General features: G+C 42.8%; 1 protein-coding gene across 1 annotated transcript in view; it reads right to left on the reverse strand.

Annotated features, from left to right (window-relative positions):
• DEDD2 (death effector domain containing 2) overlaps positions 1 to 17,182 on the reverse strand; it is a 69,180-nt gene that overhangs the window by 28,482 nt on the left and 23,516 nt on the right. The window lies entirely within an intron of this gene.

Genomic DNA, 17,182 nt, shown 5'->3' on the forward strand with positions numbered 1-17,182 from the left:
GCTCTGATTAGTAAGGGTATGTGCACACACGCTAATTACGTCCGTATTTGACGGACGTATTTCGGCCACAAGTCCCGGACCGAACACCATGCAGGGAGCCGGGCTCCTAGCATCATACTTATGTACGATGCTAGGAGTCCCTGCCTCGCTGCAGGACAACTGTCCCGTACTGAAAACATGATTACAGTACAGGGCACTTGTCCTGCAGCGAGGCAGGGACTCCTAGCATCGTACATAAGTATGATGCTAGGAGCCCGACTCCCTGCACTGTGTTCGGTCCGGTACTTGCGGCCGAAATACGTCCGTCCATTACGGACGTAATTAGTGTGTGTGCACATACCCTAAGGGTGTATTCACACGGCCTATTTTCGGCCGTTTTTCGGAAGCAGAACGCCTCCAAACATCTGCCCATTGATTTCAATGGGAAAAACGGCGTTATGTTCCGGTGGACCGTTTTTTTTTTACGCGGCAGTTTTGAAAGACGGCCTTGTAAAAAAATGGCCGCGAAAAAGTGCAGGACACTTCTTGGGACGTTTTTGAAACTGCTTTTCATTGACTCTATAGAAAACAGCTCCAAAAACAGCCATAAAAAACGCAGCGAAAAACGAGTTGCTCAAAAAACGTCTGAAAATCAGGAGCTGTTCTAGTTCGCTATCCTGGCCTTAAAGGGCCAGCGCGCGCCAAATTATCCACCCAGCTTTCCCTGGCTATAAAGGGTCCTCCTTTTCCTGTACACCCTGCCTCATCTATTAGGTTCTTCCTAGCTCGTCTAGTGATACGCCGCCATTGCTTTGTTTGATTTCCTGTGATTGACCTCTGCCTATCATTGCCTGCCCTCTGCCCTGACCCTTTTCCGCAATCCTTGACCTTTGCTCGACCAACCGTGTGTGCCCGTTTGCTGCCTGGACTGGACGGCCCGTTTGCCGCCTGTTTATGTTGGTCGTCACCAAGGGAGCCTATTCTGGGGTAGCGACCTGGGGTTCCCCTGCAGCGAAGTCCAAATCCTGTATAGTGTTTAAAAGATGGAATCCAGGTGTCCCCTTAAACTCCGCTCCCCGGTTTAGCCCTACGTCAAATCCCTTGGTGACAAAGTGTGTTCACATCATCCTCTGCAGGCGCCGTGACAGATTTTATCCACTGGAATTACACAATAAAGGTTCCCTGTGGATAACAGCAAGCAGAGATCTTATAGAAAAATATATAGAATATGATATAACTTTTAATACAAAGAATAACTTTTATTTGCTGAAACCATAAAATAAATCTGGTGGAGAACTTAGTCCTTATTCACACGAGCGTGTCCAATTTGCGTCCGCAAAAAAACGGACCTTTTTTCGTGCAAATGACTGCGCGTGTTTGATCCACTTTTTTTCTTTGCATTTCTTTAGCAACTGATGTGTGGGAAATGGACGGAACACGGATGTCATCCTTATACTGTCCGTGTTTTTCACGCACAATGGGCGAGTCCGAGTCAAAGACGGAGCGGAATAGGCCATGCGGTGAGTTTCACGCAACAGACATGCGCTCCGTGAAAAAAACATGGATGTGTGAATAGCCCCATTGACTTGCATTGGTCAGCGTGCTGTCGTGAAATAAGTTCCTGTAAATAAGGCCTTAGGGTCAGGCCGCGCAGCGGTTTTCAATGTGGTTTTTGCCCACACAGATGTTATAATTGCAAAAACTGGCGGATGGACAAAAGCGCACTGTATTGTAACCTTATACATCAGATGTACATGTGTTTGTATAGCTGATGATGATGAGTTTAATTAAAAGCATTCACTCTCTAAGGCCTCATGCACACGACCGTAGTGATGTGCACGGGTCGTGACTTGCGGCGGAGTGTCACCCGCGGCCGCCCGCAAATCGCGGCTCGTGCACATGGCCACGTGCATTAATTTCTATAAGCCTGGACCGCAAAACACGGCCGTAATAAGACATGCCCGTTCTTTTTGCGGTCCAGGCTCCTGGGCAATGCACGGACCGTGGAAACCACGGTCGTGTGCATAGGCCCATTGGAATGAATAGGGCCGCAATTCACCCGCAGGTTTTGCAGGTGAATTGCGGCCGAAAGGCCTCATGCACACGACCGTAGCCGTGTGCACGGCCGTGATTTTCGGGTCGGGCGGCTGCGGACTGTCAGCCGCAGGCCGCCCGCAAATCGTACGACATGCACATGGCCGCCGTCATTGTTTTCAATGAGCCCGGACCGCAGAAGATGTCCGTAATAGGACATGCCCGTTCTTTCTGCGGTGCGGGTTCCCGGGCCATGCACGGACCGTAAAAACTACGGTCGTGTGCATGGCCCCATAGAAAAGAATGGGGCCGCAATTCTCCCGTGGATTTTCTGGGGAATTGCGGCCGCAAAAACACGTTCGTGTGCTTGAGGCCTTAGACTTTTTATTGTGCATTTATATATTTATTTTTTTATAAAGCTTTTCATTCAAGGATTGGTAAGATGTGCACGTGTCGCCATGCATTTAGAGACCGGATGTTTTTTAGATTATTTTTTGTAATCTTTAAAGGCTGTGTACACATTTGAAAACATTTTTTTAAAATAAAAATGTATATCAGTGTGATTGGTGCAACTTTCTAAATACTTTGTATTAAAAAAAATTATTTTTACTTTCTGAGATACAGCTGCTTTAGTCTATACAGAGCAGCTGTATCTAGCGGGACTGACGGGATCAGTGACAGCGGGTCCTGCGTGTCTCTGACACGCAGGATCGGGGTGTTATCGATCACATCTAAGTTCACAACTTAGATGTGATCGATTACAGGTGGATCCTTTGTGTCAGAGACACGCAGGACCCGCTGTCACTGATCCCGTCAGTCTCGCTGACGGATTCAGGTGTCAGCACAAGATACAGCTGCTCTCTATACAGGATACAAAGCAGCTGTATCTCAAAAAGTAAAACTAATTTTTAATAAAATGGAATTACAAAGTTGTACCAATCACACTTATAAAAAAAATTTCTTTTTAAATCGTTTTCAATAGTGTACATAGCCTTTAACAAATCATAATAGTTCTTTTCTGCACCTATTAAATTTTGTAAGGTTAAGTATTGTAAGTGTAAATGGCAGGCGTTTCTCAGATCTGAAGACTGGAAATGGTAGGGTAACTGGCGTGACAGCATATTATCTGGTGTGAGCGCAATGTAAGGAAAGAAGTCTATAGAATAAACGAGTTATCTCCAGATTGTTTTTGTAAAGGTTGAAAATTGACTGCCAAAGCTTGAAATAAAAATAAAAAAATATATAAAAAGGCATTACAACTAGGACCTCATGCACACTGGCGTATAATCGATTCATGTTGTACGAATTTATAATACGTGTGCTGCTGAAATCATGGCATGCAGCATCGGATGTCGTATTAGGCTGGAATCACACGTGCCGTTTTTAAGTCATACAGAGGAGTGGATACAAAAGAGAGGAGATATATAAGGCCCCCTTCACATAGCGTTATTGTCTTCTGTTGGAGGTATACGTCAGGATACCTGAATCTGAATGCTGCAACATGTTCCAGGCAAACAGTGGGGTATGTCGCCCAAACAGCATTAATCCCCTCTCACCCCTACTCCCAGGCAGAGCTCTACATGATGCCCTGCCTGGGGACTCTAGCCCTGGGGAAGCTTCTGACGTCACTGTCCATATATGGGCAGTGATGTCAGAAGCTTCCCAGGGCCGGAGTCCCCGGGCAGGGCGCTTCCTACTGCCTCCTCTGCTCGGGGACACCGGTTCTGGTGAAGCTGTCTGGGAAATCTGGGGAAGGTTGTGTTGCCTGCGGCCCTGTGCAGTAATATATGGACAGTTACATCACTGGAGCTTCCCGACGTATACGTTTAACGTATACCTGTGACGGATGCCGTACAGTGGCATCTGTCACCATAGACTTCCATGTTAAAAAAACGTATACCACGCGGTATACTTTTTTGCCGGATCCCAAAGGACGGAACAGCGTAATCTACTACATTATTCTATCCTCCAAAAAAAAACGCATAGTGACATATACCAGCCCAACGGAGGTCAAATGGACACTGGAGGTGGCAGAATTTGCAGTCATTTAGCAACGTTTTTATTATTGTAATTTTAACTAAATTTCAAGAATGACGAGGAAATCATTGAATCCACTTTCATGATCTGATAAATGCATTGACGTTGCTCCACATTTCTGTACATTCCCTTAGGCTAAGTTCCCACTTGCGTTGTATAGTCCGTTACTCTGATCCGTTTTTAGATCAGAATAAGGATAAAAACTGATCAGTTAAAAATTTTAATCAAAATAACGGATGCAAATGGATTCAAATCCATTTGTATCCGTTTTACTTTGACACCAATAATAAAAATAACCCATCCGTTAGACGTCCGTTTTTTTGAACTGAGTCAAAGTCCTGCACTCTGCACATGTATCTCCGTCCAAAAAACGGATGCTAACTGATGCAATAAAAAATCCCATTGATTTCAATGGGATTTTTAACTGATCCTTTTTTATCCTTAGGCTGAGTTCACACGTGGCGGATACACTGCGTAAAAGCATGCAGCGTATCTGCCTTGTGCCACAGGGAATTCCGGGTGAAAAACCGCACCAAACTGTGGTGCAGTTTTTCGCCCGGAATGTCTGCTGCGGAAAACTGCTGTATTAGCAGGTCGGCCTCCTGGGATGGCATTTCATCTCATGTGACCGCCGCTATAGCCTGTGATTGGGTGCTGCTGTCACATGGGATGAAACGTCATCCCAGGAGGCCGCCCTGGAGGAAGAAACACAGACTTTTGGGTAAGTATACGTTTTTTTCATTTTCTGAGTTGCGTTTTCTGCGGCAGAATCACTGCAAACCCCTTGCAAAAAACGCAACAACTGCTATTTGTTACGGGTTTTACCTCCCCATTGAGTTCAATGGGAAAAACCCACAACAAATAAGAATTGTTTATGCAAATACAATTGACATGCTGCGGAATAAAATTCTGCACCGCATGTCAATTTCTGAGCAGTTTTTCCGCTCACTATTTACGCAGCGTGCGGTTGAGATTTGTTTTATCTCATCCCCTTTGCTGCTAAGTTATTTGCTGCGGATTTCCCACAACGGATTCCGTTTCTGGAAAATCCGCAGTAATTACGCAACGTGTGAACTGACCCTTAGGGCAGATTCAGACGAACGTTGCGTTCTTGCGCGCGCAAACAACGCAGCGTTTTGCGCGCGCAAAAACCACTTGACAGCTGCGTGTGTCATCCGTGTATGATGTGCGGCTGCGTGATTTTCGCGCAGCCGCCATCATAGAGATGAGGCTAGTCGACGCCCGTCACTGTCCAAGGTGCTGAAAGAGCTAACTGATCGGCAGTAACTCTTTCAGCACCCTCGACAGTGAATGGTGAACACAATATCGAGAAACCTGTTAAAAAAAAAGAAAAAGTTCGTACTTACCGAGAACTTCCCTCCCGGCCGTTGCCTTGGTGATGCGTCCTTGGTGACGCGCCTCTCTTGACATCGGGCCCCACCTCCCTGGATGACGCGGCAGTCCATGTGACCGCTGCAGCCTGTGCTTGGCCTGTGATTGACTGGAGCTGTCACTTGGACTGAATTGTCATCCCGGGAGGTCAGACTGGAGGAAGAAGCCGGGAGTTATCGGTAAGTCAGAACTTCGTTTTTTTTTTACAGGTTCATGTATATTGGGATCGGAAGTCACTGTCCATGGTGCTGAAACAGTTTAACTCTTTCAGCACCCTGGACAGTGACTTTTTCCTGACGTCGCGTACCGGAAATTTTTTTGCCGGGTTCGGCCAAAACGAGTTCGGCCGAACCCGGTGAAGTTCGGTTCGGTTGTCCGGGTTCGCTCATCTCAAAGACACTCCGTTTGGATGTTTGGAAACAGAAAAGCACGTGGTGCTTTTCTGTTTACATTCATCCTTTTGACAGCTGGTGCGCTGTTTCAGTCGGTTCGCACGGAAGTGCTTCCGTGCGACCTGCGTGGTTTTCACGCACCCATTGACTTCAATGGGTGCGTGATGCGCGAAATACGCGGAGATATTGAGCATGTCGCGCTTTTTGCGCAGCTGACAAACGCTGCGCAAAAAGCACGGACTGTCTGTACTGCCCCATAGACTTGTATTGGTCTGTGCGTGGCGCGTGAAAACCACGCGGCCCGCACAGACCGAATACACGTTTGTGTGAATCCCCCCTTAGACTGAGTTCACACTGCCATTATTAGTTCTGCAGACTGCACTTTTGCTTCCGTCCAAAAAATGGAAACCTAGAGAACGGAGACAAACAGAAAGCAACTGGAACAAAAGAATTACCATTGAAATCAATGGTAATTCTAACGGAACCGTTGCTTTCCGTTTAATCTTTCGATCCTCTCTTCTTCTGACGGGAGAAAGCTAAACGTATATAACGGTAGTGTGAACTTAGCCTCATTCTGATCTAAAAAACGGATCAGAGTAACGGATTATACAAGTGTGAACTTACCCTTAGGCGAATACTTCTGCAGTCCTATTTGTAAACTTCTATCTGGTCTCTGGACCCACAAAGGTCTGAGTGTATTATTTGTTGGTTAGTTATTGATAGTATTGCTTTTATATTACTGTTGGTGTTTGTACCATACTAAAGTATCCACTTTTCCATCCTTCACAATAAAAAGCTGCTTTATTGCTACACACGGATTCCTTTTTCCTGACCCACTTGTTCCTAATTGTCTCCCTGTTGTGTTTGTCTTTGTCCCCGCAGAACTACCTATTCCAGACAAATGAATTAGCACGGCAATTTGTCATTTGATTTCCGTCATGTGCCTTTGCTTTCCGGTCGATATGCATTCTATTACGCCCTATGGGAAATCTGGGCATACTATATTTTTTATTTTTGACTATGAAAATGATATAATAATGACTGGAACTTGATAAATGTATATTTTTAATATATTGGCTTTTTCTTTTGTATTGTATATAGCATTCAAAAATAGCCAGATTAGCCACACACCTTTGGCATTACGAATGTGGGGCTGGGGGAATGGGGACAGGGTAGGGAGCTCTTAGCGCGGCCATTGACAGGCCCTGTTCACACTACCGTCACGGCTTCCAATCATAATGCTGCCATGACATCTATGACGGATCCATTTTCAAACGGATACCAGCAAATCTTGATGGATCATAGTGACTTTCAACGGGATCCATCAGGTTTCCATGGGGGGTTCTGGTATTTTTTTTACAGCAATAGAGCTTTTTTTGCAGACCTTCCCATAAGCAAGCATGCTAGGGTTACCAAAAAAATAGAATTTTTATTTGAGTAGAGGAGGGGATAAGCTGCTGCCAAAAACCTCTGGCAGCTGCTTATCTCCTAAGGGCAGAAAGGATCAGGTTAGTTGAAATTCAACATGTCAGACCAATCCTATTTTCCCCTGATATCTGCCATTGGAGGACTGTTGGGCTGCCCCATCTATGTGGAAGGTTCAGCCGACTTTGATATGTATGGCCTGTCTAAAGGGGGCTTTACACAGGGCGATTATCGGGCAGACGAGAGTTCATAGAACATTCATTGACAATATTTGCCCTGTTTAAAAGGCGCAGCGATCAGCAGATGAACGAGCTAATGGTGGATCATCTACTTGTCGTATCATTTTAAAAAAGTAAAATAGTATCGTTGTCGGCAGCACATCTGCCGGTGTAAACATGGAGACGCGCTGGCAACACTATAATAATGTATGGGGACGAGCGATCGGAGTAACGAGCGCTCATCACCATCCATAGCTCCGTGTGACAGAAGCAAACGAGCGCCGATCAACGATGTCTCATTGATTGGTGCTCGCTGCACCGGCCGATCAAGGGCCTTAAGATTATCAGAATCGCTCCCTTCAGCAGTGGGAGTATTTTGGTAAAAAGATGGAGGGTTGCAGGAGTGGTCATGGGTGTTGTACGGTTGCATTGACAACAGTTCTGCCCGATTCCCTTCTTCAAAAAAACCTACCTTTGATTTAAAGGGCATTTGCATGAAAATAAAAATCATCAAGACCATGAGCATTCATTACCGGTCACTTATTTTTCCTAGACTCTTGGGCCCAGTTCACACAGAGTTCTTTGGCGCTGTTTTTTGGAGAAATCGGGGAAAAACGCTAGCGGGAAAGAGAAGCGACATGCTCTTTCTTCCCGCAGTTGCTTCTCTGACCTCCAATTGAAATCAATGGGAGGGAGAGAACTCATTTTTCGCAACGATATATGCCTGCGGTGCTCAACAGCCTTGGGCAAAAAACGCGGCAAAAAAACGCGGCAAAGAAAGTGCAGGCGGGTCAAAATCTGACTCAAAATTCCTGATGGAATTTTGAGGCAGATTTTTCTGCCTGCAAAAAACTCCTTGGAAACATACCCTTAAGCCTAGTTCACACAGAATTTTTTGGCGCGTTTTTGACAAAACCTCGTTGGAAACCGCACCAATATTGATTTCAATGGGAGGCGGAGGCGTTTTTCCCACAAGCGGAAAAAAACGCTTGTGGGAAAAAGAAGCCTCATGTCCTTTCTTCAGGCGTTTCCGTCTCTAACCTCCCATTGACATCAATGGGAGACAGAGAAAGTGGTTTTTGCTGCTTTTTTTGCCCGCGAGGCACAATGGGCGGGGCCAAAAAACACAGCAAAAAAATGCGGCAAAGAGAGTGCAGGCAGATTTTTCCTCCTTTAAAATACTCAGTGTGAACAGGGCCGATCAACGAGGTTCATTGACCGGCGCTCGTGTGCTCCTTTCACAAGGAAGGAGCTAGCATGAGGACGAGCATTCGTTACTCCCATCGCTCATCCTCATACATTTCTATCATGTCGGCAGCGCGTCTTCCTGTCTAAACACGGGGATGTGCTGCCGACAACGATAATAGTTTATGCATTTAAAACGATGCAATCAGCCGATGAACGAGCGTTTGCTCATTCATCGGAGGATCGTTGCCCTGTTTACACAGGGCAATTATCAGGAACGAGTGTTCTATGCCCGACAATTGGCCAGTGTAAAAGGGCCTTTAGGCCTTGTACACACAGTGCAGATTTGCTGCAGATTTTGTATGGATTTTTTAAGCCCAAACCAGGAACAGAAACGAAATAGAACAAATATATAGAGGAAGGCCTGATAGGACTGCTCTCCTGGATCCAGTTCTGGCTTTGGCTTAAAGAATACAGTAAAAATCTGCAGCAAATGTGCACAGTCTGAACAAGGCCTAAAAATGACAACTCTGCCAACCGATGCAATGATAAAGGAAGAAGCAAAGAATGAGTAACCAGATGGACTTCTCCTTCTAGGAGTCTTCCGTACCTGTCTTATATACTTGTATATAATCTACTTTTCTCGATACTCCTATATTAGAAGAGAAAGGATGAAATGTATTATTGCTACTGAGGAAGGAAACAGTTGACTGCGCTATTGATTCCGTCGGAAAAACGGAATGGTGACAAACGGAAACCATTAGCAGTGTTTCCGTCACCATTGATGATGCAAAAGGAAGCTCTGGTTTCCGTTTGACTTTCCGTTGCGGGATTCCATGACGGAACCCTCCGACGGAACCCCTGAATGGAAAGCGAACAGTGATGTGAACAGGCCCTTACACACGTATCCTCTATAGAAGTATTGCCTGTAGCGAAGAATACAGTTCCTCATGGAGGCACCAACGTCGGCACATAGAGTCCTTATTGGTTTGTAATATCGGCACGCAGGGACTCCATGTGCCACTGTACAGGGTCTGTGCCCACAGCATTGCCCTATGGGATGAACTCAGAATATGTAGCAACTATCTATACCTGCAGGAAATGGAAAAAAAAACGAAAAACTTTTTTTGATTTGGGCAAACAGTTTTTTTTAATGAGTATTTTAAGTATATATTTGTATGTCTGAAATATGTTACCAACTGGTGTCATTTTATGGATGTATTATTATGTACATATAGTTCAGAAATATGACATTTATATTTGGCGTTCCAAATTTTTTGTCTTTTTTTAAATTTATTTAAAACTTAAAGGGGTCTTCCAGCTAATAACATGCTTTTACTCATTTAAATGTAATCGAGTTAGTAACTTACATATAGATGGCTGCTCCGGCGGTCAGATGTGCCGTTCTAACCCTTTCCCCAATATTAGCACCAGCTAGTAGTCGAGATTGGTAGTCAGTGGTTCCAACCACCTATCTCTGTGCTAAACATTCCCCCGGTGATCGGCACGTGAGACCATACCAAATACATCTTCCTGCTTGCGAGCGAGAAGATGTAGAAAAGGAGAGCGGGGGTTCGGGCTGAGTGTGATGTAATTGACCCACCCATTGGAATGCCCTCTGAAAGAAAGGAGTGCCGTGATCACATGACTGGCGCTAATAATGGTGGAATGGGGCAAAATGGTCTATCTGCCCGCTAGAGCGACCATGTATATGTAAGTGACTCTCTCTTTACACACAGCTGGAAAACCTTATTAAGTACTTTAGTATAACACATTGGCCCACATTGGCTAATGCTTTTTCATGCAGCATAAACTTAGACCAGGCACCAAATTTATCACAGTGGAATAAAAGGGGGCATTATTACTGAGCGGGTACACAAAGGGGGCACTATTACTGTCTGGGACCTAAAGGGAATACTATTACTGTGTGGGGGAACTAAAAGCGGCACATACTGCGTGGGGCCTATAGGGGGCACAAAAGTGGGGTTCTACTACTGTGAGGCACTAAGGGTAGCAATATTACTATCTGGGGCACTATGAATGGGGAGTTTGTGTAGAGGTTGGGAATAGGTAAAGAGGGCGCTGAAATGCAAGGGGCCAAAGATGTCTGTTTGTCAAATTCTGCAGAGACAAGTCGTGGGTTGGAGAAGCCATCATAAGGGTCTTGGCCGGCTGAAGAAGAAAAGTCAAGTCCAATCAGAGAAGATGTCACTTGTGTGTCACTGGATGATCTGCAGAGCGCCTGCGTAGGATTGGTATCTAACACTATGTGTTCACTATATGCTGGTAATATTGGTCTTTGAGGAGTGTGTATAATTCAGTAGCAGTATGGGGGTATTATTCAGTCACTAGACAGTGGTAATATATGATCATGATGTGGCGGTATTATTAAGTAACAGTATGGGGGTATTATTCAGTCACTATGTGGTTATGGTGTGGTGGTATTATTCAGTAACAGTATGAGGGTATTATTCAGTCACTAGACAGTGGTAATATATGATCATGATGTGGCGTATTATTCAGTAACAGTATGGGGGTATTATTCAGTCACTATGTGGTTATGGTGTGGAGGTATTATTCAGTAACAGTATGAGGGTATTATTCAGTCACTATGTGGTCATGGTGTGGTGATATTATTCAGTAACAGTATGGGGGTATTATTCAGTCACTATGTGGTTATGGTGTGGTGGTATTATTCAGTAACAGTATAGGGTATTATTCAGTAACTATGTGGTTATGATGTGGAGGTATTATTCAGTAACAGTATGGGGACATTATTCAGTCACTATGTGGTTATGGTGTGGAGGTATTATTCAGTAACAGTATGGGGGTATTATTCAGTCACTATGTGGTTATGGTGTGGCGATATTATTCAGTAACAGTATGGGGGTATTATTCAGTAACAGTATGGGGTATTATTCAGTCACTATGTGGTTATGGTGTGGAGGTATTATTCAGTAACAGTATAGGGTATTATTCAGTCACTATGTGGTTATGGTGTGGCGATATTATTCAGTAACAGTATGGGGGTATTATTCAGTAACAGTATGGGGTATTATTCAGTCACTATGTGGTTATGGTGTGGAGGTATTATTCAGTAACAGTATAGGGTATTATTCAGTCACTATGTGGTTATGGTGTGGCGATATTATTCAGTAACAGTATGGGGGTATTATTCAGTAACTATGTGGTTATGGTGTGGTGGTATTATTCAGTAACAGTATGGGGGTATTATTCAGTCACTATGTGGTTATGGTGTTGCAGTATTATTCAGTAACAGTATGGGGGTATTATTAAGTCACTATGTGGTTATGCTGTGGTGGTATTATTCAGTAACAGTATGGGGTATTATTCAGTCACTATGTGGTTATGGTGTGGAGGTATTATTCAGTAACAGTATGGGGGTATTATTCAGTCACTATGTGGTTATGGTGTGGAGGTATTATTCAGTAACAGTATGGGGGTATTATTCAGTCACTATGTGGTTATGGTGTGGAGGTATTATTCAGTAACAGTATGGAGGGTATTATTCAGTCACTATGTGGTTATGGTGTGGAGGTATTATTCAGTAACAGTATGGAGGGTATTATTCAGTCACTATGTGGTTATGGTGTGGAGGTATTATTCAGTAACAGTATGGGGTATTATTCAGTCACTATGTGGTTATGGTGTGGTGGTATTATTCAGTAACAGTATGGGGGTATTATTCAGTCACTATGTGGTTATGGTGTGGAGGTATTATTCAGTAACAGTATGAGGGTATTATTCAGTCACTATGTGGTTATGGTGTGGTGGCATTATTCAGTAACAGTATGGGGTATTATTCAGTCACTATGTGGTTATGGTGTGGTGGTATTATTCAGTAACAGTATGGGGTATTATTCAGTCACTATGTGGTTATGGTGTGGCAGTATTATTCAGTAACAGTATGGGGGTATTATTCAGTCACTATGTGGTTATGCTGTGGTGGTATTATTCAGTAACAGTATGGGGGTATTATTCAGTCACTATGTGGTTATGGTGTGGTGGTATTATTCAGTAACAGTATGGGGTATTATTAAGTCACTATGTGGTTATGGTGTGGTGGTATTATTCAGTAACAGTATGGGGGTATTATTCAGTCACTATGTGGTTATGGTGTGGAGGTATTATTCAGTAACAGTATGAGGGTATTATTCAGTCACTATGTGGTTATGGTGTGGTGGCATTATTCAGTAACAGTATGGGGGTATTATTCAGTCACTATGTGGTTATGCTGTGGTGGTATTATTCAGTAACAGTATGGGGGTATTATTCAGTCACTATGTGGTTATGGTGTGGTGGTATTATTCAGTAACAGTATGGGTGTATTATTCAGTCACTATGTGGTTATGCTGTGGTGGTATTATTCAGTAACAGTATGGGGGTATTATTCAGTCACTATGTGGTTATGGTGTGGTGGTATTATTCAGTAACAGTATGGGGGTATTATTCAGTCACTATGTGGTTATGCTGTGGTGGTATTATTCAGTAACAGTATGGGGGTATTATTCAGTCACTATGTGGTTATGGTGTGGTGGTATTATTCAGTAACAGTATGGTGGTATTATTCAGTCACTATGTGGTTATGGTGTGGAGGTATTAGTTAGTAACAGTGTGGGGGTATTATTCAGTCACTATGTGGTTATGGTGTGGTGGTATTATTCAGTAACAGTATGGGGTATTATTCAGTCACTATGTGGTTATGGTGTGGAGGTATTATTCAGTAACAGTATGGGGGTATTATTCAGTCACTATGTGGCTATGGTGTGGCGGTATTATTCAGTAACAGTATGGGGTATTATTCAGTCACTATTGGGTATGGTGTGGTGATATTATTCAGTAACAGTACAGGGATATTACTCAGTCACTATGTGGTTATGGTGCGGAGGTATTATTCAGTAACAGTATGGTGGTATTATTCAGTCACTATGTGGTTATGGTGTGGAGGTATTATTCAGTAACAGTGTGGGGGTATTATTCAGTCACTATGTGGTTATGGTGTGGAGGTATTAGTTAGTAACAGTATGGGGGTATTATTCAGTCACTATGTGGTTATGGTGTGGAGGTATTATTCAGTAACAGTATGGGGGTAATATTCAGTCACTATGTGGTTATGGTGTGGAGGTATTATTCAGTAACAGTATGGGGTATTATTCAGTCACTATGTGTTTATGGTGTGGTGGTATTATTCAGTAACAGTATGGGGTATTATTCAGTCACTATGTGGTTATGGTGTGGTGGTATTATTCAGTAACAGTATGGAGGTATTATTCAGTCACTATGTGGTTATGGTGTGGAGGTATTATTCAGTAACAGTATGGGTGTATTATTCAGTCACTATGTGGCATTGGTGGGAGATATTATTCAGTAACAGTATGGGGTATTATTCAGTCACTATGTGTTTATGGTGTGGTGGTATTATTCAGTAACAGTATGGGTGTATTATTCAGTCACTATGTGGCATTGGTGGGAGATATTATTCAGTAACAGTATGGGGGTATTATTCAGTCACTATGTGGTTATGGTGTGGAGATATTATTCAGTAACAGTATGGGGTATTATTCAGTCACTATGTGGTTATGGTGTGGAGGTATTATTCAGTAACAGTGTGGGGGTATTATTCAGTCACTATGTGGTTGTGGTGTGGAGGTATTAGTTAGTAACAGTATGGGGGTATTATTCAGTCACTATGTGGTTATGGTGTGGAGGTATTATTCAGTAACAGTATGGGGGTATTATTCAGTCACTATGTGGTTATGGTGTGGAGGTATTATTCAGTAACAGTATGGGGTATTATTCAGTCACTATGTGTTTATGGTGTGGTGGTATTATTCAGTAACAGTATGGGGTATTATTCAGTCACTATGTGGTTATGGTGTGGTGGTATTATTCAGTAACAGTATGGAGGTATTATTCAGTCACTATGTGGTTATGGTGTGGAGATATTATTCAGTAACAGTATGGGGGATTAGTCAGTCACTATGTGGTTATGGTGTAGAGGTATTAGTTAGTAACAGTATGGGGGTATTATTCAGTCACTATGTGGTTATGGTGTGGTGGCATTATTCAGTAACAGTATGGGGTATTATTCAGTAACTATGTGGTTATGGTGTGGAGGTATTAGTTAGTAACAGTACAGGAATATTATTCAGTCACTATGTGGTGGTAATATGTGGCATTCGTGGGAGGTATTATTCAGTAACAGTATGGGGGTATTATTCAGTCACTATGTGGTTATGCTGTGGTGGTATTATTCAGTAACAGTATGGTGTATTATTCAGTCACTATGTGGTTATGGTGTGGAGGTATTATTCAGTAACAGTATGAGGGTATTATTCAGTCACTACGTGGTTATGGTGTGGAGGTATTATTCAGTAACAGTATGGGGGATTATTCAGTCACTATGTGGTTATGGTGTGGAGGTATTATTCAGTAACAGTATGAGGGTATTATTCAGTCACTACGTGGTTATGGTGTGGAGGTATTATTCAGTAACAGTATGGGGGATTATTCAGTCACTATGTGGTTATGGTGTGGCGGTATTATTCAGTAACAGTATGGGGGATTATTCAGTCACTATGTGGTTACGGTGTGGCGGTATTATTCAGTAACAGTATGGGTGTATTATTCAGTCACTATGTGGTTATGGTGTGGTGGTATTATTCAGTAACAGTATGGGGACATTATTCAGTCACTATGTGGTTTGGTGTGGAGGTATTATTCAGTAACAGTATCAGGGTATTATTCAGTCACTACGTGGTTATGGTGTGGAGGTATTATTCAGTAACAGTATGGGGGTATTATTCAGTCACTATGTGGTTATGGTGTGGAGGTATTACTCAGTAACAGTATGGGGGTATTACTCAGTCACTATGTGGTTATGGTGTGGTGGTATTATTCAGTAACAGTATGGGGGTATTATTCAGTCACTATGTGGTTATGGTGTGGAGGTATTAGTTAGTAACAGTATGGGCTATTATTCAGTCACTATGCGGTTATGGTGTGGTGGTATTATTCAGTAACAGTATGGTGTATTATTCAGTCACTATGTGGTTATGGTGTGGTGATATTATTCAGTAACAGTACAGGGATATTATTCAGTCACTATGTGGTTATGGTGTGGAGGTATTATTCAGTAACAGTATGGGGGTATTATTCAGTCACTATATGGTTACGGTGTGGAGGTATTATTCAGTAACAGTATGGGGGTATTATAAAGTCACTATGTGGTTATGGTGTGGCGGTATTATTCAGTAACGATATGGGGGTATTATTCAGTCACTATGTGGTTATGGTGTGGCGGTATTATACAGTAACAGTATGAGGGTATTATGCAGTCACTATGTGGTTATGGTGTGGAGGTATCATTCAGTAACAATATGGGGTATTATTCAGTCACTATGTGGTTATGGTGTGGTGGTATTATTCAGTAACAGTATGGGGTATTATTCAGTCACTATGTGGTTATGGTGTGGTGGTATTATTCAGTAACAGTATGGGGTATTATTCAGTCACTATGTGGTTATGATGTGGCGGTATTATTCAGTAACAGTATGGGGTATTATTCAGTCACTATGTGGTTATGGTGTGGAGGTATCATTCAGTAACAATATGGGGTATTATTCAGTCACTATGTGGTTATGGTGTGGTGGTATTATTCAGTAACAGTATAGGGGTATTATTCAGTCACTATGTGGTTATGGTGTGGAGGTATTATTCAGTAACAGTATGGGGGTATTATTCAGTCACTATGTGGTTATGGTGTGGTGGTATCATTCAGTAACAGTATGGGGTATTATTCAGTCACTATGTGGTTATGGTGTGGTGGTATTATTCAGTAATAGTATGGGGTATTATTCAGTCTCTATGTGATTATGATGTGGCGGTATTATTCAGTAACAGTATGGAGTATTATTCAGTCACTATGTGGTTATGGTGTGGTGGTATTATTCAGTAACAGTATGGGGTATTATTCAGTCACTATGTGGTTATGATGTGGCGGTATTATTCAGTAACAGTATGGGGTATTATTCAGTCACTATGTGGTTATGGTGTGGAGGTATCATTCAGTAACAATATGGGGTATTATTCAGTCACTATGTGGTTATGGTGTGGTGGTATTATTCAGTAACAGTATGGGGTATTATTCAGTCACTATGTGGTTATGGTGTGGTGGTATCATTCAGTAACAGTATGGGGTATTATTCAGTCACTATGTGGTTATGGTGTGGTGGTATCATTCAGTAACAATATGGGGTATTATTCAGTCACTATGTGGTTATGGTGTGGTGGTATTATTCAGTAACAGTATGGGGTATTATTCAGTCACTATGTGGTTATGGTGTGGTGGTATTATTCAGTAACAGTATGGGGTATTATTCAGTCACTATGTGGTTATGATGTGGTGGTATTATTCAGTAACAGTATGGAGTATTATTCAGTCACTATGTGGTTATGGTTTGGTGGTATTATTCAGTAACAGTATGGGGTATTATTCAG

The sequence above is a fragment of the Rhinoderma darwinii genome, chromosome 10 (assembly GCF_050947455.1).
Source record: "Rhinoderma darwinii isolate aRhiDar2 chromosome 10, aRhiDar2.hap1, whole genome shotgun sequence".
In the NCBI taxonomy this organism is placed as follows: Eukaryota; Metazoa; Chordata; class Amphibia; order Anura; family Rhinodermatidae; genus Rhinoderma; species Rhinoderma darwinii.